The 15,202-nt window shown below is 34.1% G+C and overlaps 2 pseudogenes; both read left to right on the forward strand.

Annotated features, from left to right (window-relative positions):
- The first annotated feature begins 390 nt into the window (after nt 1–390).
- On the forward strand, nt 391–6,594 carry LOC148936776 (uncharacterized; annotated as a pseudogene).
- A 776-nt stretch (nt 6,595–7,370) lies between these two features.
- LOC148936777 (uncharacterized) lies at nt 7,371–8,887 on the forward strand (annotated as a pseudogene).
- Nucleotides 8,888–15,202: the final 6,315 nt, after the last annotated feature.

Genomic DNA, 15,202 nt, shown 5'->3' on the forward strand with positions numbered 1-15,202 from the left:
TGTGTTACAAGCAGAAAAAAAATTTTAACTTTGCAACAAATTTGGAAATAGTTTAATGTTGCTATTTTAAGAGTTTATATTCTTTATTTCTGTCCGGCAAAAATTGGCTTAAATTTCTGTTGAGTCGCAAATTGTTAACCTGTTTATAAACCGTTTTAGTTTATTTCATTTCTCTGTTTCTATTAAATGTATTTTTAACTGATTTAATTGATCGCTCGTTTCTCTCTCTCCTTCTCTCTCTCTCTCTCTTTTTCTCGCCTTTCCTCTCTTGACAAAATAGACTGCAATAAATGCAACATCTTTTATGCACATATGTATACATATATTTAACGAGACAAAGAAATACAAAATTAGTAATATAGAGAATATTATTTTTAGTGGCATAACAACATGGTTAGAACCTGTTGTGTTCCCAGTTGCAAATCTGAAGTATTAGCATCACGTCATAAGTTCTCTAAAGATTCTGCGAGATGTCATGCATGGATACAAAGTTTAAATTTGCATTTTTTGGAAAACGTTTGTGCAAATGATTTTAAAAAATATAGGGTTTATTATAAGCACTTTTGAGAAAAAGATTATAGTTGTTCTCCACATAATCGCTTCTTAAAACATATAGCAATTCCTGTTCGTCATAATAATAATAATATCGATATAACAGATAATAATGTGCAACAACAATCATTGTAACATATATTAGAAAAAAACAAAGAGCATAGTGATAACTCTCAATTTGTGCTCATGGATATATGCTCACATGTACAACAATAAGTATAGCATCATAATGAACAGTTAGAGAGGTAGCAAGATATAATAGAAACAATAGACGTACAACAAACGGAATATATAAAAAGGTAAAAAAAGGGTGTCAAATATAGTGGAATATTTCAAAATGTCTGATATCACTATAAAATTATCTTTTTTTTAAAAAAAGGTAAAAAAGGGTGTCAAGTATAGTGGATATTGCCAACTCAAATGATTGTGTAAAATTTATATAAAATATTTGATATCAATAATTGGCGCCAAGTTATAGTCCTATAAACATGGAGCTACAAGTCCATTTTAGTCAAATTATATATTTCAATCGTATAAAAGATTTGATAAACCACTGTTTTAAAAAAATAAAATTCAAGTAATAGTTTCTTTAATTTAAAAATAATAAAAACCAAATTATGTATATATCTTTCTATCCATTAAAAACTTCTTTTTCTACCCAAGTGGTAGTAATTATTTAGCTTTAAAATATTATTATATCACAAAATTGCTTTACTCAATCTACGTTTTTATCACATAGAATTATAAAGTAACAGTATAAAATAAATGATAAAATTTTATTTAAATAAAAAAAATTTTATGTAAAAACACTTGGCGCTGACCAACCTCTAAAAAGAACATGAATAAGATGTGTGTGTGTGTGTGTGTGTGTGTGTGTGTGTGTGTGTGTGTGTGTGTGTGTGTGTGTGTGTGTGTGTGTGTGTGTGTGTGTGTGTGGTATGTAATTATAATTTAATCATATTAAATAATAAATTTTGCCTTTATTTGTAACATTCAAATAATCTCATCATCAGTTTTGCATTTTCGTTTGATCTAAGCAGCGCCAAGTGTTTTTACATAAAAATTTTTTTTATTTAAATAAAATTTTATCATTTATTTTATACTGTTACTTTATAATTCTTTGTGATAAAAACGTAGATTGAGTAAAGCAATTTTGTGATATAATAATATTTTAAAGCTAAATAAATAATTACTACCACTGGTTAGAAAAAGAAGTTTTTAATAGATAGAAAGATATACACGTAATTTGGTTTTCATTATTTTTAAATTAAAGAAACTACTTGAGTTTTATTTTTTTAAAACAGTGGTTTATCAAATCTTTTATACGATTGAAATATATAATTTGACTAAAATGGACTTGTAGCTCCATGTTTGTAGAACTATAACTTGGCGCCAATTATTGAGATCAAATCTTTTATATAAATTTTACATAATCATTTGAGTTGGCAATATCCACTATACTTGACACCCTTTTTTACCTTTTTTTTAAATTTTATAGTGATATCAGACATTTTAAAGTATTCCATTATACTTGACACCTTTTTTTTACCTTTTTTAAAAAAAAGGTAATTTTATAGTGATATCAGACATTTTGAAGTATTATATTATATTATCTGCGGCAATCGATAAAATAGATAGCAATTTTTTTATTCAATTATTTATTTATTTATTTTTTCTTATAATCTCCTATCTTATTATGTTATCCTAATAACTTTTACGATTTTCGAAGATATCGAGAGACACATGAGGATAACATGATGAGGTAGGAGGTTACAAGAAGTGGTACAACTTAAATTTGCCATGCAGATAATAAAATATTATTATATTACCGGCGGCAATCGATAAAATAGATAGCAATTTTTTTTCCAATTTTTTTTTCTTATAATCTCCTATCTTATTATGTTATCCTAATAACTTTTACGATTTTTAAAGGTATCGAGAGACACGTATCCCAACTCTCTTTCGCTGGGTCGATAAGATTAATAGTGACATCTCGTGATAGACGTTGCAGCCATATAAAGGCGACGATGATGACGTTTCTTAAAGTAAAAATTTCCAAATCGGACTTTGCATAGTAATATCTCTGCTTGTAGGGCACGTAGCAGAAAAATAAAAATACTTTTATTATGCAAGTCGGACTCAAGCTATCGATCAAGCCTACTTAGAACTTGATCGATTTAGCCGTTATTGAAATTCGATAATTTCAGATGCTCGAACCTCGACGATTCGCATAAAGTCACACGGCAGTGTTCTCGGTTGATCTTGACTTAACACCCGAGACACTACCGTGTCTCCTGATATTGAACAAAAAAATCAATGCTAAAGAAAGTACAGAGAAAAATGAATCACATTTATATACAAATCATGAGACAGAAGTACAAAGTATTATACAACATGTACAAAATACAAAGTATTATACAAAATCGATTAACAAAAATAGAGGAACAATTAAGAATAACTTGTAAAAGAAGTAAAAGATTACGAAAAAGATCTTGCAAAAAAATAACTTGAAGAAAATAACTTATAAGAAGTAACTTGTAAAAGAAATTTTACAAGGGGAGGACGCGGAGTTGGGAATATCGATTTTAAAAAGACTTATATATATATGTAGACTTATATATATATGTAGACTCTATATATATATATATATATATATATATATATATATAGACTTATACATTAACATGTATATATTATGTATAAATGTATATATTTTTTAAAGTACTCTAGAAGAGTACTTGAGTAAATGGATAGAATGCCATATTCAGTTGTTTTTGAGAAAAACCGGTTTAAAGTTTATAGCATTCCTTGTATACCGGCCGCGTTGAGCTCATTGTCGCCGAGATCGGGTAGCTCTGGCGCTCGGCCCTGTATTACCAATCTCCCGGGTCGACCTAGATTCGATTCCTGCCTATTATACTTTTTTTTTAATCTAGAAAATATTTATTTATTATATTATTATGTTAAATACGTATTATATTATTATATAAAATAAAATTAATTTAATTAACAATTGTTTATATTTAAAATTCTCACTTTTAACTTTAATTAATAATTTAAAATAGTTATTATTATTTATTAATTATTATTTCTTAATTATTATTTAATACAAGAAATATTTTATTCATTGTAATTTTATTTGATCCGTAATTTTTTACTCAACGTTAAGTTATTCATTGCTCCGATTATTAGTTTTATATCGGACAGAATGTGTAAAATAATATAAGATTGATAATTGAATAAAAATTAGGTTCAAGTAAATTATTAATTGAAGTTAAAAGTGAAAATTTCAAGTAAAACAATTGTTAATTAATTTTATTTTATATAATAATATTATACATATTTAACATAATAATATAATAAATAAATATTTTAATAAATATTATATTATATATAATAAATAAATATTTTATTCTAGAGTAAAAAAAAAGTATAATAAGCAGGTGTTACGTCGTGACGACTGCACCATTCTTCTCTTTCGGGTATCAGTTATTAGAATTTAATTAAGCGGATAAACGGGTGACACATGTTCTGTTACTCTGTTAGATCGCGACGGTTACACAACTGATCTCTTCCGGAGATTGGTTACTAGAATTCGGCTAAGCGAATAATCCCTATTATCGTAATAGCGGAAGTACAACGATGTTACATCTTGACGACTGCACGATTCTTCTCTTTCGGATATCAGTTATTAGAATTTAGTTAAGCAGATAAACGGATGACATATGTTCTGTTACGCTGTTAGATCGCGACGGTTACGCAACTGATCTCTTCCGGGGATCGGTTACTAGAATTTGGCTAAGCGAATATCCCTATTATTCTAATCGCGGAAGAACAACAGATGTTTTCCTCAACGAAATCATATATATATATATATATATATATAGTGCTCTTAAAGGCACGGTAGGCACTGCTACTTCCTTTTTTTACGCGGTCAGTTTCAGTCCGTCAGTTTGTCAGTAATTCAATCAGTCGATGTCAGTCGACATATATTTTTTCACCAAGTACAAGTGATCAAGTTTCCTAGCGACACCGCTTCCACCTTCATCATTTCGCAGGTCCCAAGTCTCCGGCATTCCAGAACAACAGTAAGTTTGACTACACATAGTAAAATTCTCTAATAATAATTTTTGGTCTCTTCTCCTTATATTTTCTCATTTCTTACATCCTTTCTATTCTCTGCCGTTCTCTTTACACTTCTATTCCTCTTTTCTTTTTCTCTTTTTTTTCTCCTTTCTTTTTTTTTTCTTCTCTTTGCTTGGGCCGTTGGACCTCTCGGGCTCCCTATGCGTTGCGGAGCACTCAGCAAGTTCATGGCCGCCGAATAATTTGGCAAAATCTGCTTCTTCTCTGTTTGCTTCGGCCGGCGTACCTCTCTGACTCCCTATGCGTTGTGGAGCACTCAGCAGGTTCATGGCCACCGAATAATTCGGGAAATCTATTCTTTTTTTTTTCTCTCTTACAATTTTTTCTTTCCCTTCATTTCTCTCCTCTGTCGGATCTCTCGGTTTCCTGAAATATTTCAGAGATAGCCTTAAGGTTTACGGCCAATGATATTTCCTTCATATTCCAACTAATCCATTTCTTCTAGTGAGATCTACATCATCCTCTCTTTCCAACGCTCAGAGACGGAGGCGAGCCCTGAAGAGGCTCCGTTATCGTCGTAATAAGCGAGCTCGTCGATCAGCCAACTACCTCTTGCCAAGGACATCCGAGGTTTCTACACGCGCTGAAGAAACCACGAGTTGTTCCAACACCAGACCCTATTCACTGTGCATGTCTCCTCCGTCCTATTCCCCGATTAGACCATCCGAATCTGGGTTACCCCCAGATTTCAGCGCACTCTTCCCAGAGTGCCATGACACAAATTTCCAATATCCAGATTTCCTCACTAAGGAATCCTTGGACGAGTTCTGCGAACTCCGGACTCCTTCCCCTCCTCCTCTAGATCTCACTACCAGAAATCCGACCTCCTCTCCGAAACAACCACACACGGATATCAAAATATAAATTTAAATATATTAAACAACGTAAGATAAGAATAATTAGAATGTAGACAAACATACAAATATAATCGAATTTGTACACGAAAATTAAATAATACATCCGTAAATTTTCTAGAACATTCAATGAAATATATTATATGAATTTCCGTATGTATAAATCTCCGTTCTTTTACTCATTTCGAACATAAAAAAAAACATTTGTAACACCTTTCTTTTTTTTTTTTTGATCAAATACACCTTAAGCAAATGTACTTCAACACAAGAAATAATGACGCGGATCTTATAGTTAGTTAAACTTGTAATCGTTTTAAAATTATCAATTATATATAAAATTCAAATTATTTATCGTTTAGTTATTTCCTCCCTCTTTCATTCTCCGCTATCCAAAGATTCGTACATGATCCTGTCTCTGGCAAAAGAGATTAAATTCTCTTGCCTAAATTACGGACCGACGGACGCACGTCACGCAGTCGAAGTCATAGCGTCTTTTTCAAGACGTTGACTCGCACTCGTGGATCTGCACAGTGCGTCCGACTCGTAGGAATGCCTCAACGCGTCCACCTGCGAGAGGGTATTTGGAGCGTCCTCCCTAGCCCATCTATTTTCTCTTTAAAAAAAAAAAATATAATTATCTCGGGCTGGACATAACATAAGAATCGAACCCGGACAGATTCGTAATACAGGGCCGAACGCCCGAGCTACCCGATCTCGGCGACAATGAGCTCAACGCGGTCGGTATATAAGGAACGCTATAAACTTTAAACCGGTTTTTCTCAAAAACAACTGAATATGGCGTTTTATCCATTTATTCAAGTGCTCTTCTAATAGAGTACTTTAACATATATAAGTCTTTTTAAAATCGGTGTTCCCAAGTCTGCGTCCTCCCCTTGTTAGTCCTAATGCTAAAATGTTATACAACACTATTCTTTCATTAAGACGTGCAAATAGACGATTAAAACGTCTGAAAAACCCGAAGGAACATACAAAAAAAGCAACATTGATATGCAATAAAAATAATATCCAGACAATTTATTGATATGATACAGAGAAATAGTGAAGTACTTCCTCAGGTACATAAAAAAAAGAAATAATTTGTAACAAATCCTTTTTTAAATCCTATCTTACAAAAGATCTTATCTCCATTTTTCTTACAATTAATATTTTTACATTTTTTCAAGTTTATATAATTTTACATATTTAATGTTTATCATAATTATATATTAATCACAATCATATTTTATTCAATTATGTGAAATACATTGCTTTTTTGTGATTATTAGTATTTTAATGTTTATCATAATCATATATTAATCACAATCGTATATTTTATTCAATTGTGTGAAATATATTGCTTTTTTTATGATTATTAATATATATAATTATGAATAATTTTTTATATATAAATGAAGAATGAATTTTTTATTAATTTAATTTAATATTTTCATAGACTCGGAGATATACAATTGATGATAAAATTTTCTGTATCAGCATTTATAAAAGATTCCGCTATAAATTTCTATCCAACTTGACCTGTCCTTTCATAACAATGTTAAATTATCAACTAACCAATATTCCTATACAGGCTGGATGTAATAAAATCGTAATACAGTTTATAAAGAACATTGTACGAGACATTAAGGACAACAGAGAAAAATATGTTGCACTTTTATGGGATGAAGTCTCATTACAATCTACTTTGTTATATAATACAGTATATGTTAAAATTGATCAAAATCGATTTTGAGGACTGGGTATGAGAAGAACAAGAAAAATAGCTTATTATTTTTTATTTTTTATTTAAAAAGCTTAAAAACTGGACAAAAGATGTCATTAGGCTATGGATTTTGCGAAAGTGCTACAAAAACATATCAACTAATTTCTTGCATTAAGGAATGATTATCAAACATTATTATATATGGATTAAAATCCATAGTAACGATATGTGACCAAGGCAGTGCAAACATATCTGCTATTAATGTATTAATAGGGGACACTAACATGTAGGGGACTCACGCAAAAAGGAATTTAGGTCCAAGTAAATAAATCATGATGTAATAGAAATAATAACAATAAGAAAATGTAAAATAAACTTAAAATTCTTTTTAGAAAATATTTTTATTATAAAAGGCCAAGAAGTAGTACTTCTTTTCGATTATGTACATTTGTTAAAAGCAACGAGAAACAACTTTTTGGTAAAAGATTTAGATATAAACTAGAAAAACACATCTAAACAAAACAATATGCATCATGAAATGACATCTGCACCGCTTTTCATATAGATAGGAATAGTTTTTTTAGAAACAACGTCAATTACCCAAGATCACTGAAAAACATGTTAATTCCAAATTAATTCCAAATTAATTAAAATGAGAGTTAAATATGCATCTCAAATTTTCTCAAAGACTTTTGCAAATTTTATGGATGTTATGGATGTTATATTAAATTTAAGTAAAGGTAAGACTGTAAAAACATTAAAATTAATAAATATTATATTAAAATATATTTTAAATTAATGTTTTATAATTTGCATTTGTTGTTATAGGAGTTGTCCATGCTCAAAAAGATACGATGACTTTATCAGCAAGCGCTGCAGTAATCTCATATACGTTGTATTTCTTCAATGATCTGTTTGATTCCTTTAATGGAAAAAAGGGAAAAGGATTAAGCAATAAAATATCTGAAAATAGTGGACATATTCAATTCTGGCAAGATGCTTGAGAAAATAAACAACATACGATTTGTTGAAAAAGACACTCGAAAAGTTATGAAAAAAATGCTCAAAGGTGTTTAATAAATTGGATATGAACAATAAAAGCAGCAATAAATGTATGGAATATATTTCATGCCAACAATTTTGAAGTTCATGCTTCATGCCCTCAATTTAAGATTTTTGAATCGAGATGTTTTAGAAAATTTTTTCAGTCAAATAAGAAGCAATGGTTGTGCGAATCGAAATCCAAGTCTCGTTCAATGAGAGTGCTTTCAAGTCTTTACTTGTTTGTAATTATACATCGAAACATTCCATAGGAGCAAACTGTCAAGAAAATAATGAGGGAACCACATTTGCTCTACATCAATTAATAAATCTCAGCGAAGAAATGAAAAAAATAAACTCAGAAGAAAAAGATGAAATTGAAAATACGGAAGCAACGAAAAGTCAACTTGTTTTGGATGAGAAAAAGATAATACAAATTGTAAGAACAAAACAATGCAGTGTGAAAAATGCAACAAGTTATTTGAATAGTCCTGAAATAGTGAAATTAATACAAGATGCTCCTGACATTTTGAAAGAAATATTAACAATATCTGTTACGAAAAAAACTTGTTAAAAAATTAACATGTACTTTGGAAGAAAAATACGTTTCATCTGTTCTTTCACAATGCACACATATAAAAGCAGTTTTACTACAACTAATTGCTGAGGAATTTATTAAAGTTTTCTGTATATATATTAATCAAATTTTATATCGAAAAATAGATATAATATCAGATAATTATATTGTTACGTCCGAGGTTCGAGAGATAATATTTTTAGTCAGGAGGGGGAATTCGGGTAGACGCACGGAACTGTTTTGCTCTCCCAGATCGACGTGGGGTTGATTCGCGAATCGAACGCGCCCTAAGAGCATAGGGATTAACGTCGGTGACGCTATAATCCTTACCTGCGCTAGCGCGGTCCGTTTTAAGTCAGAGAACCGAATTTCTTTAACCAGGAATGGACCTCGTGAGATCTTCAGGGGCCCAAAAATGGTTCGGGGTCAAGATTTTCTTTTAAAATAAATAAATTGGAACGCAATTCGGATTAACTATGATTTAATAATAAAAAGAAGAAAATACAAACATCTTAACTCTACGGTCTTATGAAATAGTAACCGAAGACGAATGTTAGAGTATACATTTGAATATTTTCGTTACATGGAAAACTTTTGTTTACAAAACTTCATTTACAAAAGACTTATATAGTTGAAAATCCGGTACAAAACTTTCATTTACAAAAACTTATATAATTGAAAATCCGATCCGATTCCCAATTGCTCTAATTGGGGCAAAAAGCTGGTTATGGCGGGCATGTCAACGGGATCGGGTTGAAGGTGTGGCAGAGGATTAGGGTGAGCGCTGCAGAAAGCTTTCAGCGTTTCGGGAACGAGATAGAGAAGAGGATCACGAAAAATGGGACAGTATCGTGAAGTTGATGTTTTGAGATTTGTTCCCAAAATTGGTTATCGGGCTCAAATTTTCTTTTTATGTAAAAAATTCCCGGTGATGGATGAATGGGAGAGCGAGGAAATTGGCGGACGAGCTGATAGAACTTCTCCACGTCAAAGTTCTCCGGAGTGCACTGATTTTTAAATTCTGCCGCGGAGCGAAGGGCGATGGTGTAGTCTTGTAAAGAAATATTCGCGAGTCTTGGCTCTATCTTGATTAACCGCTCCGCGAGTTCCCCGGCGTGTTCAGTTTCGCGACGAATCCGCTTGTTTTGTTTATATATATATTTCTCCCGACGATGTCGCAATGCCTGCTTCGTTTGTTTATTCGGGATGGTCATTACTTTCATTTGGTTCACTATGATAAGTAAGTGTAAGAGTTAAGTTAGAGAGAAAGTGAGTGAATTTGAGAGAGGTAAAAGAATTGAGGTAGGGCAGCTTCATTGAGTCAATCGGCGGCTTACCAATTTGGAATGTTGAGGAGCCAAGGGAGACAGCGTCACCGAGTCAGTCGGCGGCTTGTCAATTTGGAATGTTGAGGAGTCGGGGGAGGCAACTTCACCGAGTCAGACGGCGGCTTGCCAATTTGAAATGTGGGGAATGATTTAAGGAAACAATTAAGTTAAGATTTAAGTTTGCGAACCAAACAGCCAGTCAACCGTGAAAAAGAATGATAAAGACGGACTTACTTTTGTTGTGCGAGCCACAGATGATTGACGAGAGGTGGCTTGGCTGGATCATGAATCACATGGAAAATAAAGTTTCGCGCGCAGATTCTAACTGGAATATTTCTGCAACAGTTTCGAATAGTCCTGTCCGTGAAGGCGTAGAGCGAAGAGAAGAGAGCGATCCGCTCCAAGTCGCGATTTATAAAGAGTTCCGGAAGAGTGGAAATATCTGAGGGCGTGATAAATTTCCACGTTGGCTGTCGAATGATAGTTTAGAAAAATTGCGAGTATAGAGGAAGGAGAGGAGCGATGTTCTATGGATTGTGATTGTTTTTATGTTTCCGGGTTTCCTAGCGAATGACGGAATTAGTTAGTGAAAATTTCATTTCATATTTCACACCCTCAATTATTCATTGGTGTGCCCACCAACGGTCGCTAATCGCTTCTTCTTGATTGGCGTTTCCTTAATTTTCCCAGCAATTTGGGGAGTGTCGCCTTCGAATGATTCGATGCGTTTTTCATCCGTCAAGAATTTGATTTTGTTAATATTTCGAATTTTATTAGTATGTTATAAATCTTTCGGCGCCGACAAAGCTGTCTTTCACGAAGAATTATTTTTGATAGCGAGACATGTCTCGAGAGGAATTTTTGTATTTGAATATTTGTTTAGGATCTTTCTAAACCGTTCGAGGCGCTTTGTTTCCATATATATATATATATATATATATATATATATATATATATATATATCTTCAGCAGCATTTTTCTTCAGATGAAACGCGAAGTGGATGGAAAATCGAATATGCTCTTTTGTTATTGCCATCGTGAACTACTGATTTTTGAGGTTATGTGCATCAAACGCCAAACCGTATGGCATTTTAGAAAGCCAAACCATATATATATATATATGGTATATACGGTATATACGATATACATATATATTAGGTGTACAAAAAAGTTCTCAGCTTTAGATTTCATACAACCGAAATAACAATTTAAATTTTATATATCTTCCCGCCCTTTTGCGATTTTAAAGCGTTGACATTTGGCTTTCTAAAATGCCATACGGTTTGGCGTTTGATGCACATAACCTCAAAAATCAGTAGTTCACGATGGCAATAACAAAAGAGCATATTCGATTTTCCATCCACTTCGCGTTTCATCTGAAGAAAAATGCTGCTGAAGTCACTACAATGATTTGTGTTGCATATAGAGAGAACGCTGTAAGTCATACTACATGTAAAAGATGGTATCAAAAATTTCGCCAGGAAATTTCAGTCTTGAAGATGAACCTCGTGCTGGACGCCCTCAAAAGATTGAAACGGGCGAATTGCAAGCACTGAATATAAACTCTGCGCAACCTGAAAAGGAGCTTACAGAACAGCTTAGCTAGTGTTACGCAGCAAACCATTTCCGTACGTTTACATACGATGGGAAAGGTTCAGAAGGAAGGCAGATTCCGCATGAATTGTCCGAAGACAACAAAAATCGTCGGCGTGACACTGCACTCACTTTGCTTTCAAAGTTCTGGAAAAAAGATTTTCTGCACAAAATCATTACAGGCAATGAAAAGTGGATTCTTTATGATAACCCTAAACATAGAAAATCATGGGTTGATCCTGGTCAACCTTCGACATCGACGCTAAAGCCCAATCCATGCCAAGAAGGTTTTCTGGTGAGATTGGAAAGGTGTGTTGTATTACGATTGTTACAACCGGATAAAACAATCACGGCAGACCGCTACCAACAACAATTGACCAATTTGAGCGATGTATTAGAAGAAAAGAGGCCATTTACTGGCCAATGACGTCGTAAAATGATCTTGCTTCATGACAATACTCGACCACATGTTGCGAAAGCGACTCAGGACCATATCTTTGCGTTAGGCTGGGAACTTTTCCCGCACGCGGCGTATAGCCCAGACATGGCGCCTTCCGATTACTACCTATTCCGGTCGCTGCAGCATCATTTGGCTGATATACATTTCGTGAGATTTGAAGAGATACGAAAATGCATTGATGACTTTATCGCTTCGAAGCCGATGAGCTTCTATCGTCAAGGAATTCGCAAACTATTCGAAAGATAGCAAAAGGTCGTTGATGCAAACGGGGAATATTTCACTGATTAATATTTTTTTGTTTGTTTTTGAATAAAGATTGAATTTTACAAAAAAAAGCTCAGAACTTTTTTGTACACCTAATATTATTATTTGTCTGTTACATGGTAATTAAAATGTATTTCAAACAATACATGTATACTCACAAGAATAAGAATGCCTTAACACTTAAAGTTACACGCATATCGGAGAATACTTATTTCGCCTTTTTTCGTGATGTATGAATTTATAAAGACAAAATAAGTATTCTTCGATATGCAAGCAATTCTGAATGTTAAGGCATTCCTTGTCCCCATCATGTCATCGTTATGTTGACCATTATTAATAATAAGAAACAATAGTTAACAACATTATATAAATATGATATTTCAGGCAGATAATTCTTACCTTTTGTATTTATTTGACATTTTCTTTTCCATGAATGATACCTAAGGCTTGTTTGTACAAAAATGTTAATGAAAATTGTGACAAATTATTTGAAGGACACTTCAAAGCGAAATTAGAGAAATCATTAAAAAATATTTCAAAATAGCAAATGTAATATGAAAATCAATGGAAAATAGAATTCTAACAGAAAATAGAAAGTAGTACACAACAACAAAAAGTAGTACTGTACCGCTATGTGGATATATATGCAAGAAATATTAATTAGTTCTGCAGAAGAATATGTATATAAAAAAGACAAAGAAATATAAAAAGAAATATAAGAAATGATATAAAACATTTAACATGCAAAGAAGCATTTTACATATTGTAAAATTGCTGTAAAAGAAGAAGTACAGAAATTTGAATAATCTTTACATTTTCTTAGTATGTACAATAGCGACGACTATGTATCGAGATATTTCTGACATTCAGAATTTTTTGACAAATTTACATTTCCGTGAGGAAATGTAAATTTGTCAAAAAATATATTTGGATCTAGTAACTTCTGTGTGCCTTTATAAATTTCTACTACTACTGACTTTGTATGTTGTATATTTATAATTCTGATTTGAATTGGCCAAATATGAATAATGCTTGATTTATCTAAAGTACAACCATCAATATTAAATCTATTTCCAAGTGATTAACAACGGATGCAGATAGAATACGTGTAAGATATTGAATAATACTTTCTTCTAAATCAAAATAAACATATTCACCCATTTCACATTGGATACTACGACAATTTCGTGGTATATTAAGAAGTGTCCTAACATCTATGGGTAAGGTGGACAAACAAAAATGTGAGTAGGCAAACAAGGGAGGCCCCAAACCCCCCGGGGGAAGAGGGAGGTGAAGGGATTATGGGATTCCCGGGGGGTTCGCATCGGGGAGGTGGATTCCCCTGGCGATCGACGGAGTAGTTTTTTTCTCCTCGGTCGGATGGTTTCCCCTTTGGCGGTCGGAGAGTGGTTTCCCCCTGGTAGTCGGGGATAGTTTTTTCCCTTTTTAGGGGATGATTCTTTCCGGCGTCGTCCACGGGGTCCGGCGAGAGGATGTCGCGCGTCCTATTTATTAGGATTAAGCGCGGTTAGGCACGTGTCCTGTGTCTAGGCGTCTTCTACGGAGCCTAGCGCGTCCTGTTTTTCGTGACGACAGGAAGGCGCGCGTTCTGTTTTTTAGGATGTCGCAGTTAGACAGCATCTTTTACGAAGCTGGAAAGGATGCCGTCTTTGGATGCCGCGGTTTTGCATTTTCGACGCTGCCTTAGAGTATATATTTGACTAAGGGTATCGACGACGTATTATTAGCGAGATGGAGAGTCAGTCTAAAGTTCCAGAGAGTCAATTGAAGCATCCGGAGATAATAACGCTCTTAGACGAACCGTTCGAGTTCTCGAGAGAGATGGAACGCAAAGTGGTGGAACAGGAGAAACGCGCAATAACGATAGAACGGAAGAGACGACCGACGATCGAGCGGAAAGAAGACGAGAAGGACAGGGTATCGGCGGAAGCAAATAGCGACGCGATCAACTCACTCGAGTTGATACGCGATGTGGACGTCTACGCATTCGACGATGTGTAATTTGCGGCTGATGATGGCGTTTCTATCTAGACATCTGGCACTTTGTCGAGGAATAGAGCCGATCGCATGTATACGCGAGGCCGAGCGTATGAGGAACGCTATATGTATTGTCACCGACGTGTGGAATCGGAAAGGCCCGTTGAACTCGTTTTGTTCGGGAGAGAGCATGGTTTGCTTCATCGAGAATTCCGCGACGCCGGACAAGCGCACGTCGCTTACGGAGATCGAGATAGCGAAGGAGATTTCTTCGAGGAGAATATGGGGAGCATCTAGCACGTCTAGATACAGGAGGAGGAACCTCGACGACGAGATTTATGGCAGTGGTTTAGACGCGTTGTTTGCATCCTTGTCTGGAGACAAGGATGAGATTGAACGATTCGTTCAGTACGTGACGAAGTTGGAGGATGGGCTGACAGCTCGAGAAGGGGACCGATTGCGAGTTGGTTTGACTGTATATGTACAACGTCAAAGATATAATCAAAAAGAAGAAACGCAACTGATGAAAACACGCGAAATTGAGAATTCAATTTTTGAACTCCACGTCGGATCGGAAGAAAAAGTTGGTGCGACAGTTGATAGATCGGGCCGCCGATGACCTAAGAAGAGGATGCCCGGGATGTGCGGGGAAGCGAGAAACGTCGAATG

The sequence above is a fragment of the Pogonomyrmex barbatus genome, unplaced genomic scaffold (assembly GCF_055798465.1).
Source record: "Pogonomyrmex barbatus isolate J1 unplaced genomic scaffold, ASM5579846v1 scaffold2, whole genome shotgun sequence".
Lineage (NCBI taxonomy): Eukaryota > Metazoa > Arthropoda > Insecta > Hymenoptera > Formicidae > Pogonomyrmex > Pogonomyrmex barbatus.